This window comes from Mustelus asterias, chromosome 12, assembly GCF_964213995.1.
Source record: "Mustelus asterias chromosome 12, sMusAst1.hap1.1, whole genome shotgun sequence".
Classification (NCBI taxonomy): Eukaryota; Metazoa; Chordata; class Chondrichthyes; order Carcharhiniformes; family Triakidae; genus Mustelus; species Mustelus asterias.
Genome location: NC_135812.1, coordinates 85,053,414 through 85,069,615, shown reverse-complemented (window position 1 = coordinate 85,069,615; position 16,202 = coordinate 85,053,414).

The window sequence follows — 16,202 nt, the reverse complement described above, 5'->3', positions numbered from 1 at the left end:
GAGAGGAGAGATACAAAAGGGTCCAGAGGGGCAATTTTTTCACACAGAGGGTGGTGAGTGTCTGGAACAAGCTGCCAGAGGTAGTAGTAGAGGCGGGTCCAATTTTGTCTTTTAAAACGCATTTAGGCAGTTACATGGGTACGATGGGTATAGAGGGATATGGGCCAAATGCGGGAAATTGGGACTAGCTTCGGGGTTTTATAAAAACAGGGCGGCACGGACAAGTCCGGCCGAAGGGCCTGTTTCCATGCTGTAAACCTCTATGACTCTATGAATGGAATGTAGGGTTATAATAATATGTAGATATGGTTTAATACCAAGAAGTCGACAAATCAAATCAAGGCTAAAAGCAAAATACTGCAGATGCTGAAAATGCTGGAAAATTTCAGCAGATCTTACAACATCTGTAGAGAGAATAGAGCCAACGTTTTGGGTCAGGCTGCTGGAGAGAGGTATCACGTATGTGCATATAGTGGCGCATGGCACTGAATGTGGATCTCACGATATGGAGCAGTCTGAGCGAGGACTGTTGTATGTCCTGGAGATACCTATAATCCTGGGTGGACTTGGAAGATGAGGGGCTATTTAATGTGGTTTCAAAGGTTAGGTAGATTTTCTTAAATTTTGTTCAACTAACCTAAAGAAACTGAGCCAAAAAGAAACTTTGGTTACCTTTGCCCAGGAGAATACTGTGATAGAGTAAAAAGGTGTAAGATCACAAGAGATAGAGACAGGAGTGGACCATTCAGCCCACCAGTCCTATTCTGCCATTCAGTAAGATTGTGGCTGATCTGATTATGTCCCTAACTCCGCTTTCCTACCTGCCCCCCATGGCCCTTAAAATCTCTTGTAGATCAAAATCTATCTAACCCGGTCTTGAATATTTCAATGACCCAGCCTCCACTGCTCTCTGTGCAAAAGAATTCCAAAGACTAGCAGCCCTCTAAGACAGGAAATTCTTCCTAATCTTCATCTTAAATGGGAGAGCCCTTATTTTTGCACTGTGCCCCCAGTTCTAGATTCTCCCATGCTGGGGAAAAGACCTCTCATCAGCTACTCTGTCATGCTCCCTCAGAATTGTGTGCGCTTCAATCAGATCTCTTATCATTTTTAAAAATTCATTCACAGGATGAGTGTCACTGGCTAGGCCAGCAATTATTGCCCATCCCTAATTGCCCTTGAGAAGGTGGTGGTGAGCTGCCTTCTTGACCCAGCAATGATGAAGGAACGGCAATGTAGCTCCAAACTGGGACGATGTGTGGCTTGGAGGGAACATGTAGGTGATGATATTCCCAAAAATCAGCTGCTTTTGTCCTGCCAAATACTAGAGGTTGCAGGTTTGGAAGGATGCAGTCAAAGGAGTCTGCGTGAGTTGCTACAGTGCATCTTGTAGAATGTGCTAGCTGCCAGTTAAAGGTTCCTTAAGATCCTTAAGAGTCATGTCATCGGGCTTGTCTAGAACAGAATGGGATTTTCAATCTTTTTCTGGACGAAACCAAACAGTCCGCTGCGCATCTGTATTTTTGTTGTGAAATTTGGGGTGGTCAAACAATTCTGAGATGAGCATTGTACCATGACTTGGCACTCATGGTCACTTTGTGCCATCTTTATCCTCCTGGCCCTTTCGTGAGCTTTTGTGAGCTGCCTGCTCTCCTTGGCAAGGCAGCAGCAACCCCCAATATGACTGGCGCCTGCCTTTGCAGCTGGTACCAGAAAATCAGCTTCTGCCTCCCGTATCCTCTTTGCACTCCTCAATGGATGGCAAGCTCGTCTCCTGCCCAATCAGCCCATTTACATATAAAAACAGCATCACACGAGTGATGCATGTTAGATACATAGTCAGGATCAGGAATTAAGCCAGGTATCAGACCTTTGGACCCACTTTGAAAATCTAGCTCAAGGTCTCCTAGGTGTGCTAATAGGAGACATGGGCCTGGATTTTTTGCCACAACACAGAGGCTCTGTCCTGGTGAAAATGGCACAAGTGATAGAATATCATAAGTCCCACCGCTGAACATGGTACTTTCCATTTTCATAGGGGCAGGGATGGGGCAGTTTGCGTTTTGCGCATGTGTGGTTCATGGAGGCAACTGGCCATTGAAATCATCAACTTACTCCACTCAAATTGGATTTTAGTAGCCTAGGATTCTAAAACCCAAAGTGTGCAGATTAGAACATATAAGAATATTGAACATCTGAATGTTGTGGATTCATCTTGGCAGTAAGGATGCCCCTGTGAAGAGGTAAGGTACCTCTTTGGAGCAAGTCCTGGAAAAACTTCGGGGAAAGTCAGGTGCTTTTTGGGGAAGGTAAGGTGCATTTTGGAATTGTTAAGAGTAGACATGAATGTGCATAAAATGTTATTAAACTCATTAACTGTCAAGCTCAATGGAATTGCCAGCAGCCCTGTCCAAATCAACTGTCAAAAGTGTCAAGAGGAACTGTCAAGAGGACCTTTCAACAGTATCAAAAACCCTTGTTAAAGGGAGCTGTCAAGTTCTCAAGGCATTTAAAAGTCCTGCCCTTTAGGTCTTTGAAAAAAAGTCTAGAATGTTTTTTTTAAAAAATTGCTTGCTATTTCACTCTGTTGACATAAACCTGAGGGCTTCCATTACTGGATTACTGCTGCATGACTGATTTCAAAGCTGTCCTTTGTCACAATAGGGGCTTGCCATTTCACAGTTAGATCCACAACGGCCAATGGTTATAGACTCTTTGAAGTGGGACTATGAATTCCAATGCTTGTTGTTATAAGGAATTGTCTATGTGAATGAAATGCTTGTTGTTAGAAGCCTTTATTTAGTTGAAAGAATGTAAATTTAGTAAATCAGTTTTTATGAGTGAGAGTTTTTTCAATATAATGAACTCTATAATAGAAACATGGGACTGGATTTTCTGGTCCTACCTTTCGTAGGATAGGAAATTCCTGCCTGAAGTCAAGGACCTTTTGCTGGTCCATCAAATTTTCCGTCCTGCCTGCTACAATTTCCGTAGCAGTCTAGACTAGAAAATCCAGTCCGTAGAACTTTATTTTATCTCATATCTGCATGTGTCCTGAGGTCTGCCCATGGTGGATACTGGATGAGTTGGCACAGTGGGCATAAGAGTAAAGGTCATGAGTTGGCATTAAGTTGGCATTGGTGCTGTAAAGGACCATAGGGGTAGGAAAAGGGGCACATTTTATTTTTTCACGGGATGTGGGCATTGCTAGCTAGGCCAGCATTTATTGCCCATCCTGAATTGCTCTTCAGAAGGTGATTATGAGCATAGATTGGCATGAATAGTATGAGGGGCCATGAAGGGTGGGTTTGGGGCATGAGATGGCATGGATTGGCATGGAAGGGGCATGGTAAGTATGTGGGGTGGTGAAGGGGGTGAATGGTAAGGACTGTAGGAATGTTTCATGTTTTATTCTCCTTTTTAAATTGTTGGACACAGTGCTGAGTCTCGCGGCAAGCCTTCCTCCAATCCCACCTCTGCAACTGGCAGCTGCTACAGTTCTTCCGGGGCTGCCCACCCACATGTCTAATCTAGCCCTCCTGGACCCACCCCCTCTCCCCAGCACCCACCTGGACCGAAAATCTAACATTTGTTGGTGATTTTTAGAAGTCAGGTTCACAGAACCAGGGTTTCTCCCAATTCTGTGCATGTGACTTGCGGGTGAAAATTTGGGCCATAGCGCCCTTTTAGGATCCAAACCAAAAAGTGGTTACCCTGAATCTAATAGGTATAGGATTACCTGGTCCACATGCAGCTTAACCAGCAACCCTAACAACATTGCTGTTGACTGCTTCTAATAAGATAAGTGCTTCTCGGCCTTTTGGCTAGGATCAAGTGTAAGCACCCAGGGTAGCCAATGAGGTTAAACTGAAGCTTCACCTGATGCAATTTTTTAAAGCCATCTGGACCTTTTGGCTAAGGTGAAGCTCAGATTGAGCCCAGGAGGGGGTGTAATGCCTCATCCTGTCAGCTTGGAGCTTGTTTGATTGAGCCCAAGATGGGATGTATATCATGTCTTGTCAGCTTGGATCTGGTTTGTCCCTCATGTGGGGACTGTGATTGGACTTAATTGGCTTTTTGATCAGGAATAAAGTCCCAAAAAAAAGATTTTGAAATAAAAACCCTTATTAAGGAGCCAGGAGGAGCAGGGGTACTCTGATGGGCTCTACCTTAAAGCTACAGATTACTGCTAGCCACCACATATGATGTGGTGGCTGGCAGTAATATATATATATATAATGTATAGTATGTATATATATTGTATGTTGGGGTTTGGGGTGCGGACTGCCCCTTTAAGAGCATGGGTCAGGTGACCCCTGGGCAATTAGCTCCTCCCCAGTGTGGGACCCTGTTGGCAAACTTAACCCTGAGTGTGAATCAGTTGGAATTTCACATTGGCCCTAAGTCTAAACCTCCCTTCCCAGGTCAGGTGCCCCACAGTTTGAGCCACTTTGCGGAAATGCCCTCCGTGCCCTTTGCCACGGCACGGAGCGTTTTCCTGTATGGGCTGCTGCAGCACACCTTCCGCTACCATGTCCTCGCCCATCGCCCGGATACACCTTGGCGGGCCTTGTTGCTGTCCAGCGGTGGAGGTCCCCATTGGAGATCCCTTTACAGAGGGATCCTCCATCATTACATCAGGGACTTGGGGACTTGCCTGCAGTAGTTCCACACAACCGTAAATTGCACCGGTTCACGGGCTCCCAAGAAACCTGCCTTTTACTGCAAAGTCCATGGACCGTGTTTATGTTTTATGTTATAGGCTGCATTCCCTTTTTAGTTATCTTAAAAATCTTTTATTGATGTTTTGTTTGCACTTCAGTCCCACGGTCCTGATCTACAGGCATCTGGTGTGTGTGTGTGTGTGTGTGTCTGTGTGTTGGGGGAGGGGGGGTGGGGGAAGGCAGAGAACCTCCTCATGAACTTGCTCCTGGGCCTGGCCAAACTTGCTCTCAACAGGTCCAGGGAGCGGGCAACCGAGGGGGTCGGGTCGCCTGGCCCGACTGTCTGCCCCTCTACCGCGGCCACACTCATGGCTAGGTGTCCCTGGAGAGGGAGCATGCAGTGTCCGAGGGTACCGTAGAGGCCTTCCGTGCTCTTTGGGCACCGCAGGGACTGGGGTGTATTATTGACCCCTTTAATCACATTTTAGTTTGATGTTTTAAGTTTCCTTTCCGTTTTGTTTTCTGTTTCGGGCGATTCCCTTCCTTTTGGGGGCTGCCCCTTTTAATTTGCCCCCTCAGTTAATTTGATTTAGTTTATTCATTTAGTTAAAAAGATTGACTGTGAACCAGTGCACACCTTAAATAAACAGCTCCCAGTGTTCAAGTTTTCAAGCCTACTTCGTGGTTCTTTATGCGTCGTTAGTCCATAGGAGCGTACATAATACCACTCACCTGCTCCTCCTGATTATCTACCCCCCATTCCCACACTCAAATTAGGCCCTTGGCCGGCTGACCATGCTACCCATGGTCTCTTGGCCATACCTGGTGCCTGCAGCTTGCCAGTATTATACAAATGAGGACAGTGAGCTATTTTGGCATGTTCCTGGCATTGGCCTTCTGAAGGAAGTGCAGCACAAACTGCACCGAAATTGGTGCCCGATCGAATTTCTAGGCCTTTCTTTCCGTATAATTTTATTGTTTCCTGTGTCATTTGTTTTATGAGTCTTGTAACATATTATTAAGTTTTTTTCTCCCCCTGTGCGATACCTTTTTAACTTGTTGGGCAGTTATTCTGATGTTTAACAGGTCTTTATTTGCAGTTGACTTTGCCAAGCATCCTGCATTTACATGTATATTGCAGCTCACTTTGTACCTCTAATTATATCATTTCATTGTTCAGGTTCTGTGATTGTTTCTATCTTGTGGTAAAGTGTAATTTTCTGTTTCTGTTGATTCCATCAAGTCCTTGACATCTTGTGCTAATGAGGTGCTTTATGTCTTGAGAACTTGACGCTCATATGTAAATTTAATTTATTTTCTCTGTGTATTTCTTCTCCCGTTTGCGCTTTTTGGTAATCGTGTTTATTGTCTGATGACCTGATTGTGGATTATATGTGGTGTGCTTACTGGATGTTCAGCTGTTACCATGGTAGCAGCCAGAGGAGGTGCTGTGCACTGTGGGTTGGGTTTGAACGCATTGGAGCAGCTGCTAAGTGTTTCTGTCAGGAAGGGTTTAACAAACCTTGCAAAAGCTATTTTCATATCCGGTATGATAGTAATCCCATTAAATACATCCAGTGCATGTTGTATATCTGGCCCAGGAATGCAAATCCGTGTGTAAACATTGAGTGAAGACAGAAACATTATAAGGATCAATCAACAGAAAGAAAAATTCTTGCCAGTTTTTAAAAAAAAGAGGCTTCTTCAACCTCACCTTACAATTCTGATTAAGGCATATTTGAAATATTAATCTATCTTCCTCCTTTAGATGCTCATCCACTCACTGTGTTTTTCCAATAGATCAATGTTTGTAGGTAGCACAGATTAGGCTGGCAATAGAAGAGGAAGACCACAATGTTCACTCGATACAGTAGTTTGTGGAAAGTTGAGGCCGGACTTTGTGTAAATGTAATCAGTGAGCTGCAAGCACTAATCATATCCCCGATAGGCAACTGGGCAACTGTGAGGCTGGTAAATAGGATGAGGTGGCCTCTATTTAAAGGCATACTCATACACCTTAAAGGAGAGGTTGAGTTTTGCGATGGTGCATTGTAGAAATTGAATTTCTGAAGCAGCTCGCAGGATAGTTTCATCCGGGGGACTCAGCTTTACTGCTGCACTCGTGGAGGTAGTCATTAGCATAATGAGCTTCAGAAAGGAGGTTTTTTGTTTCCTCTCCTTGCCAGAGTTTGAAATATCATTGATCGCATATAAGCATATATCAGTTGACCCGGCAAAATATGACCCTATTTTTCGGTGCCAAAGTGCATGCTTAGCTTGTAACCGAACCCTCAATTTTTAAGCTTATACATGTATGTTTAGGGCATAGTTCACGTTAGGTGTCAGCCTCAATTTTTCAATTCAAAAATACATGTTTAGCACACAGGGAGGCACGGCGGCACAGGTTAGCACTGCTGCCTCACAGCGCCAGGGACATGAGTTCGATTCCCGGCTTGGGTCACTATCTAAGCGGAGTTTGCATGTTCTCCCCGTGTCTGCGTGGGTTTCCTCCAGGTGCTCCGGTTTCCCCCCCACTGTCTAAAAAACATGCTGGTTAGGTGCATTGGCCATGCTAAATTCTCCCTCAGTGTACCCGAACAAGCGCCGGCGTGTGGCGACTAGGGGATTTTCACCGTAACTTCATTGCAATGTTAATGTAAGCCTACATGTGACACTAATAAATAAATTGACTAACTAATGTTTGGATTCATACTTCCCCTATAAGTTGCTGCCTGGGATCAAGTGGGTGATATGGGCCGTGTTGCCAAGAACTTGTGAAGGGTTAAGGCTTAAGATAAACCTACAGAGATTAGATTGCACGCGCCAGCCAACAAAACAGAAATGGGTCCTCCTGAAAAAGGAATGATGTAGGAAGCCGGTTTTAAACTAAAATTCGGAACGCTTGCTAATTCGTCAAATACCTCGTGCTGCAACAAGGGAGTTCGATGTCAGTGAAAACCTGGTGCGAGAATAGAAGAAGAAAAGCGTCTTGAAGAAGATGTCCAAGACGAAGTGTGCCATGGGAGGAACAGGGAACCCACTACTGGCCTGACTTGAGAAGCATGCATCGGAATGGGTCCTTGAAAATCATCAGAATGGTTACATCGTTACTAGAAGTGGAGCGTGTGTATATGCACTTACATGGGGCAAATTAAACCCTGAGTCTAGCAAAGATAGTAAGAAGTCTCACAACACCAGGTTAAAGTCCAAAAGGTTTATTTGGTAACACAAGTCACTAGCTTTCGGAGTGCTGCTCCTTCATCAGGTGAGTGGGATTTCAGTTCACAAACAGGGCATATAAAGACACAAACTCAATTTACAAAATAATGGTTGGAAAGCGAGTCTTTACTGGTAATCAAGTCTTAAAGGCACAGACAATGCGAGTGGAGAGAGGGTTAAGCACAGGTTAAAGAGATGTGTATTGTCTCCAGCGAGGACACTTAGTGAGATTTTGCAAGCCCAGGCAAGTCATGGGGGTTACAGATAGTGTGACATGGGCTTGCAAAATCTCACTAACTGTCCCGGCTGGAGACAATACACATCTCTTTAACCTGTGCTTAACCCTCTCTCCACTCACATTGTCTGTACCTTTAAGACGTGATTACCTGTAAAGACTCGCATTCCAACCATTATTTTGTAAATTGAGTTTGTGTCTTTATATGCCCTGTTTGTGAACTGAAATCCCACTCACCTGACGAAGGAGCAGCACTCCGAAAGCTAGTGGCCTGTGCTACCAAATAAACCTGTTGGACTTTAACCTGGTGTTGTGAGACTTCTTACTGTGTTTACCCCAGTCCAACGCAGGCATCTCCCCATCCTGTCTAGCAAGGATTTCAGAGCAACAGCTGTTTGGTGTGGCTACTTCATGAAACAAAACTGTCTCGTGTTACAGCAGATGATCAACAATAGATCACTCAGAGGCTACCAAAAGATCTCAGTGTCAAAATGACCAGTTTCCAGTGATTCCTCCTCAGACATTGGCAGTAACACGAGTACTCGCTATGTCACATTGACATCATGGATGAAGCACTCATGAGTTTTGCTATGCCCAGCAACTGAATTGCATAAGTGGAAATGTTCGATAACAGTTCTGATGAAAACCACAGGACGTGAGAAGCTGCGATTCATGGTGGTGGTGCTAGCCTGCATGGCCATCAGAACCAAATTAAAGACGATAGTAATTTTCAAATGCAGAACCATCAAGCTGGCTCAGGAGGATCTGTTTATGTTCATGACAAAGATGAGGATGGGGCAAAGTTGTGGAAGCATGGAGTAGGTGTCCCATGGCTTTTGGAAAAATATGCAGCTTATTAATATGGAGATGTTGCCATCTCTTATATCTAATTGGACCAAGAGGTGCCTGGAAAGAAATAATGCGTAAAGAAGCCATTCAAAGATCATGTTCACACCAAATGGAAGAGTTGGATGGATGACAGGGAAAAATCCTTCACAATACGTAGCAATATACATTTGCCCTGCACCATGTTTTGTGTGGTTTCAGCATCAATTTGTAGGATGTTATTGGCACACAAACTGTCAGCGGATTATTCAGAAAATGCAGAATATCCACCTCAATGAATGGTTTGGAAGATGATTTGTTGTGGAGGGATGGTTATAAAATTGAAAGTGCCACATCTGATCCAGAGTGGGAATCTTATGATGATGCCATTACCAAAGTGGCTTAGAATGAATTTGATGAAATCTTTGTATCGGGTGCCGAAGATGATATGGGTTATAACTTCTGAGCTCCCCAGTGCTGATTAGGGGGAGATTCACTGAGGAAATCCCTCTCGGAATGCCACATGTCAAGTGCGAACTTCTCTGGACAATTGCTCTGCGCTGGGCAACATTCAAAAATATGATTTAAATCACAAACTTTGGGTGATTCTGACAGGGTTACACCAATAGTTACTCAGAGAAAGTTGGACAAATGTAAACCTCTTCCAACTTCTGGGTAACTTTTCTAAAGACCCAGGGGACTTCTCCCCAACATCCCTGACACCCCAGGGGACTCTCACCAATAACCACACTCCAAGGGTATTTCCCACCCCCTGACACCCTGTGGGATTCTGCACCCATGGCTAGTCTATACCCCTCCCACACCCAATACACCCAACAATGACTTGACCTGTCCAGGCCCCATGCCAACCCATCTTGACTACCCCCATCCCATGCAAACCTTTGACCCTAACTGACCTGACCTCTCCTCAGGCCCGGCCCGACCTTCCCCGACTGACACCCCCAACGCCCTGAGGTCCAACTGCCTCCACCAGCCCCCCAGACCTCAAATTGTTCCAGAGATTGGTGAGACTGCACCTGGAGTATTGTGCACAGTTTTGGTCCCCTTATTTGAGGAAAGATGTAGTGGTATTGGAGGCAGTTCAGAGGAGGTTCACTAGATTGGTTCCAGAGGTGCCGGTTTGTCATATGAAGAGAGATTGAATAGTTTAGGCCTATACTCTCTGGAATTTAGAAGAATGAGGGGAGATCAAATTGAGGTATACAGGATGATAAAAGGTGTGGATAAAATAGACGTGGAGCAGATGCTTCCACTGGTGGGGCATTCTAGGATAAGAGGTCTTAGGATAAGAGGTAGCAAATTTAAAACAGAGTTGAGGAGAAACTACTTCTCCCAAAGGGTTGTGAATCTGTGGAATTCACTACCCCAAAGTGTGGTGGATGCTGGAACAGTGAGGAAATTTACGGAGGGGTTACACAGATTTTTAATTGGTAATGGGTTGAAGGGTTAGGGGGAGGAGGCAGGAAAATGGGGGGGAGGAGCATATCAGCCATGATCGAATGGCGGAGTGGACTCAATGGGCCAAATGGCCTAATTCTGCTCCTATATCTTATGAACTTATGAAGATTATTCCAGATTCCACCTGAGCTCTGACCTCTCTCACACCGTCACCCCTGTAGGCCTGACCTGTCCAGGGACTCCACCCCACCTTACCTTACACCGACGCCCCCCCCCCCCCCCCCCCACTCCCCCCACCGGCCTGACCTGCCTCCCAACCTGCCATCACTTTGCTTTTGTTAACTTCAGACTCAATGGCTCCAGTGCTCTCCTGCCCAATCTCCCAACACATACCCTCCATAAATTGGAGCTCATCCAAATCTCTGTCAGCTGCATCCCAAACCATTCATCCATCAATCCTGTGCTCATTGACATGAGTTGCCTCCCACTCCACCAATACCTTGAGTTTCCCTCTGAAGTCACTGTGTTCCTGAAAAACCTGGCACATATAGCATCCTTTTACCTATCGGTGTCTTGATGACATTTTGCAGCTTCCCACAGCATCTCATGCAGATTCCAGCCCAGAAGCTCATCATCCAACTTGGACGTCACAGATGCCTCTCCTTCAGCAGTTCTCTGAGTGCCGGTGATCTTGATTAACTCGGCCTCCACCTCACGCTGTGGACACGTGTCCATGCGATGACACCAGTTTGTGAAAACTGGCCTGAATACATACAGTTGGTTGCAGGCTGAACATGGAGGCTAAAAAATGAGGTGGTTGTCCAAAAGCATGTTTCCTGACCATGGCATGAATGAGGAGGGGTTGGGCGATTTCGTAGAATGCCTACAGTGCAGAAGGAGGCCATTCGATCTATTGAGTCTGCACCAACAATAATCCCACCCAGGCCCTATCCCCGTAACCCCACTAATCCCCCTGACACTAAGGGACAATTTTAGAATGGCCAATCCACCTAACCTGCATACCTTTGGACTGTGGGAGGAAACCAGAGCACCCAGAGGAAATCCACGCAGACACGGGGAGAACGTGCAAACTCCACACAGACAGATACCCGAGGCGGGAATTGAACCTGGGTCCCTGGCGCTGTGATGCAGCAGTGCTAACCATTGTGCCACCGGGCTGTTTGGATGTGATATGTCTCCCCCTATCCCACTGCCACCCCTTGGATATCGACTAGCTCTGCCACTCTAGTGTGAACACACTGTGTTCTGGAGAGTTGATGCTCCAGAATATTCGCTTTTAATGCTGGAAAGCATTTGACGGTGTCAATTGGGTGGATCTCCTCCATATCCCTCAACAATTATTGGTGGGCTTATCATCTAAAAAAGATTTTCTTCCAACATATAGTGGGCCACACAGAGCAGAAAGTTCTGGATTCAACTTAGCACAATTAGCTGATGCCAGTCCTGATTGCTCACAAAGGCAAAAACTTAGACATCCCTGGCTTTGACGGTGAGAGTCAGCAGGTTCTTTCACATCACAATCAGGCCTAATCCTGCCTTTGCTCAGTGCTGAACCGATGTGGGAGCGAGTGAAGAATTGGCCTCATTTCCTTGTTGACAAGTACTTGTGAGGGTTCCAGTTTCTTGACAGGCCTGTTGTTTCCTTTGCCAACAGTTGAATTAGCATGGTTAAAATTCGCTCTTGAGCTCCTGTTGAGCAAGTTGAACACAGCCCTGCATTAGTGCAGACAGTGTTTGGTGTCACAGGGCACGGGGACCTTGATTTAAAACCAGTCTCATGACATCAAGACGAGTCACAATTATTCGGTTTATGTTGCTGAAGAAAACTGTGTCTTTTTTTCGCGCTGGAAGGTGACATGCCAAATAAAAGATCTTCAGGGGTGCAGCCGGCAGAGACAGGCTCTCTTCCCCACAGGGAGGGAGGAAAGGATAATTACAGGATGTATCACCCTGTACAGCTCCTGTACACATTCTGCCAGCTGCTTCAAGCACAGTGTTGCAAAAGGACTGGGAGTAGATTGGCTGATGCCCAGTGAACACTGAGGTTGGAAAAGTGGGAATATAGGAACATAGAAACAGCAGTAGGCCATTCGGCCCTTCAACCCTGCTCTGCCATTCATTATGATCATGGCTGATTATCAAATTCAATATCCTGATTCCCCCTTTCCCCCCATATCCCTTGATCTAATGGGCGGCATGGTGGCACAGTGTGGGTGGCATGGTGGCACAGTGGTTATCAGTGCTGCCTCACAGCTCCAGGGACCCGGGTTTGATTCCTGGCTTGGGTCATTGTTTGTGTGGAGTTTACACGTTCTCCCCATGTCAGTGTGGGTTTCCTCCGGGTGCTCCAGTTTCCTCCCACAGTCCGAAAGGCGTGCTGGTTAGGTGCACTGACTGTGCTAAATTCTCCTTCAGTGTTCCTGAACAGGTGCTGGAGTGTGGCGACTAGGGGATTTTCACAGTAACTTCATTGCAGTGTTAATGTAAGCCTACTTGTGACGAATAAATAAACTTTAATTCTTTAACTTTATCTCTTAAGCCCCAAGAGCTATATCTAATTTCTTCTTGAAATCGCACAATGTTTTGGCCTCAACTACTTTCTGTGATAGTGAATTCCACACATTCACCACTCTTTGGGTGAAGAAATTTCTCCTCACCTCAGTTCTAAAAGGTTTTCCCTTCCCCTCAAACTATGACCCCTAGTTATGGACTCCCACACTATTGAAAACAATCTTTCTGAATCTGCCCTGTTAGAATTTTGTAAGTTTCTATGAGATCCACTCTCACTCTTCTGAACTCCAGTGAGCAGTGCTCTGTCCTTTTAATATGGAAGTGGAGCACTTCTGTACTTCACTGCTCTACGTTCCAAAAGATAAAACCACTCTTAATGGCAGCCTAGAACTGCTGCTTAGATTGTATGTAGATCTAGTTTTCCAGAGTGCCGTCAGCTTGGCACCTATTCTAATATACTGATAATGCTGATCTCCAACAGTTGCCAATCAGGTTGAAGAATGCGCAGTGAGGTCTCAATGTGGAGTTAGAACCATAGAACATTACAGCACAGAAACAGGCCTTTTGGCCGTTCTTGGCTGTGCCGAACCATTTTTCTGCCGAGTCCCACTGACCTGCACCTATAGAACCATGAGTTCTTGAGACTTGTATTTTTAGACTTGAAACATTTAAGACTAGTCTTTTAACTTGTCACAGATCCAAGATATAGTCATGATTGGTGCTGTTCGCCAGGCTGCTTACTTACAGAGTTCTGTTTCTACGCTATTCGATAAGAATCTCTTACCATATGACTCAATACATCATACGGTGGGTGGTACGATGCTTCAGTTTTTATGGAACTCGCTGCCTCATAGCGCGGTGGAGTCTGAATCATTAAATGGTTTCAAGAAGGAGATAGATATATTTCTGATAAAAAAAACATTTTAAGGGATATGAGGAACAGGTATGGGGGGTGGATATGAGACCAGGAAGGAATCAACCATGAGCTAATTAAATACAGAGCAGACTCAAAGGACTGAATTGCTCCTAATTCCTATATTCCTATTTTAACCCTTGCTCTGCCAAGCACCTTCATGTTACAGGGGCATGCAGGCACATATCACAACAGCACCAGCTAAAGGCAAACCAAATTGATAAAGACTTCTCCTATTCCAAATCCCCCTCTTTTCATTCTTCACTGCACTTCTTTGCCATCCTTGCCATTCCTCCTCCATCTCTCCCCCCTTCCTCCTCCTATTTGCTTCCTCTTCCTTCCCCCTGGATTTGGTTCCATCATGCTCTATACTTTAACCTAACTTGTTCCAATAAGATTGGTCTTTCAATCTGTGGTACATAAGTTGCTCCTCTACAGCAAGTGGTGAGACCCAAACCACAGTGAAGAGTCTTTTATCATCGCAGTATCATTAGCAGGAAATGCTGCATAGGGTAGAAAATAATTTGATATGATTGGATAGAATAATTATGCCGAAGCATGCTTTAAGAGTTTAAATGATTTCTTGCGTCTGATTGGTCAGATATTGGAAAGGAGCAATGGAAGAAGGGGTGAACTTAGGACGACTATTTGATGCTGACCTTCTGTTCGTGTAACTTAGTCAGTGATTCATCTAGATTATTCTGTGCTCAATATGCTGGCCTACTGAAAGTCATAAAATATACAACCATTCTTGGGCAGCATGGTGGCACAGTGGTTAACATTGCTGCCTCACAGCGCCAGGGACCCAGGTTCGATCCCTGGCTCAGGTCTGTGTGGAGTTTGCACGTTCTCCCCGTGTCTGCATGGGTTTCCTCCCACAGTCCAAAGATGTGAGGGTTTGGTGGATTGGACATGCTAAATTGCCCCTTAGTGTCAGGGAGACTAGATAGGGTAAACGCATGGGGTTACGAGAATAGGGCCTGGGTGGGATTGCAGACTCGATGGGCTGAATGGCCTCCTTCTGCACTGTAGGATTCTATTCTTTGTTTTTTTACCTGCAGTTTGCAATCCAGTCAGGATAATTTGCCATTTTCCACAAATTTGGAGATTTTAGGCCAGTAACTATTTGATTTTGGTGTGGTGAGTATTATTCCTTATCAATTATTTTCCCCCACTTGTTACCCTTCTCCTGAAGCCATTGATTCCTTACTGCCTCACGTTTCCTCAGGCTCCAATATAGGGGGAGATACTAGCAATGTCACTTGGCCCAGAGCTATTGGTCCCGGGACACAGGTTCACAATCCCACCATGGCAGCTGTTTAATTAATTAATCTAGAATATAGTCTCAGTAATGTGGTGACCGTGAAATTGATTGTTGTAAAGAGTCATCAGGGGAAGGAAATCTGCCATCTTTGCTTGGTCTGGCCTTTTGTTTTATATTCTTTCATAGGACATGGGCATCGCTGGCTGGCCAGCATTTACTGCCAACCCCTAGTTGTGATGCAGAGATGCCGGCGTTGGACTGGGGTAGACACAGTGAGAGTTTTAACAAGACCAGGTTAAAGTCCAACAGGTTTATTTGGTAGCAAATGCCATTAGCTTTCGGAGCCCTGCTCCTTCATCAGATGATATCCACTCCATCTGACGAAGGAGCAGGGCTCCGAAAGCTAATGGCATTTGCTACCAAATAAACCTGTTGGACTTTAACCTGGTGTTGTTAAAACCCCTAGTTGCCCAGGGGCAGTTGAGAGTCAACCACATTGCTGTGACTCTGGAGTCACATGTAGGCCAGACCGGGTAAGGATGGCAGATTTCCTTCCCAAAAGGACATTAGAGAACCAGATGGGCTTTACATATGGACCCTTAACTGCCTTCAGTTCAAGGGCAGTTAGAGATGGGCAACAAACGCAGGCGTTGCCAGTGATCCCACATCCCATGAAAGAATAAAGCAAACACCATTAGAACATTGCCCCATTGTTCACATTGCAAGCCCATTAGAGTGGGTATAGGTGAGATGCACACCCATGATGGGATCGCTGCTACTGAGCTTCATTCTGTCCTCGCATCTCATGCACTCACGCATGTATGTAGGCCCTAGATAGCGAACCTGAACTGAAACCTGAAGAAATTTCTTCTCTCATCTCAGAGCTCTGAGGTTATATATAATGGTGCATGGTCACTGAGTGACGGTAGATTTTTGTTGATATGATTTGATTTATTATTGTCACATGTATTGAGATATAATGAAAAGTATTGTTTCTTGCTCGCTATACAGGCAAAACATACCGTTCATAAAGTACATAGGGGAAAAGGAAAAGGATAGGTGGCAGAATATAGTGTTGCAGTTACAGGTAGAATGAAGAGAAAGATCAGCTTAATATATGGTAGGACCATT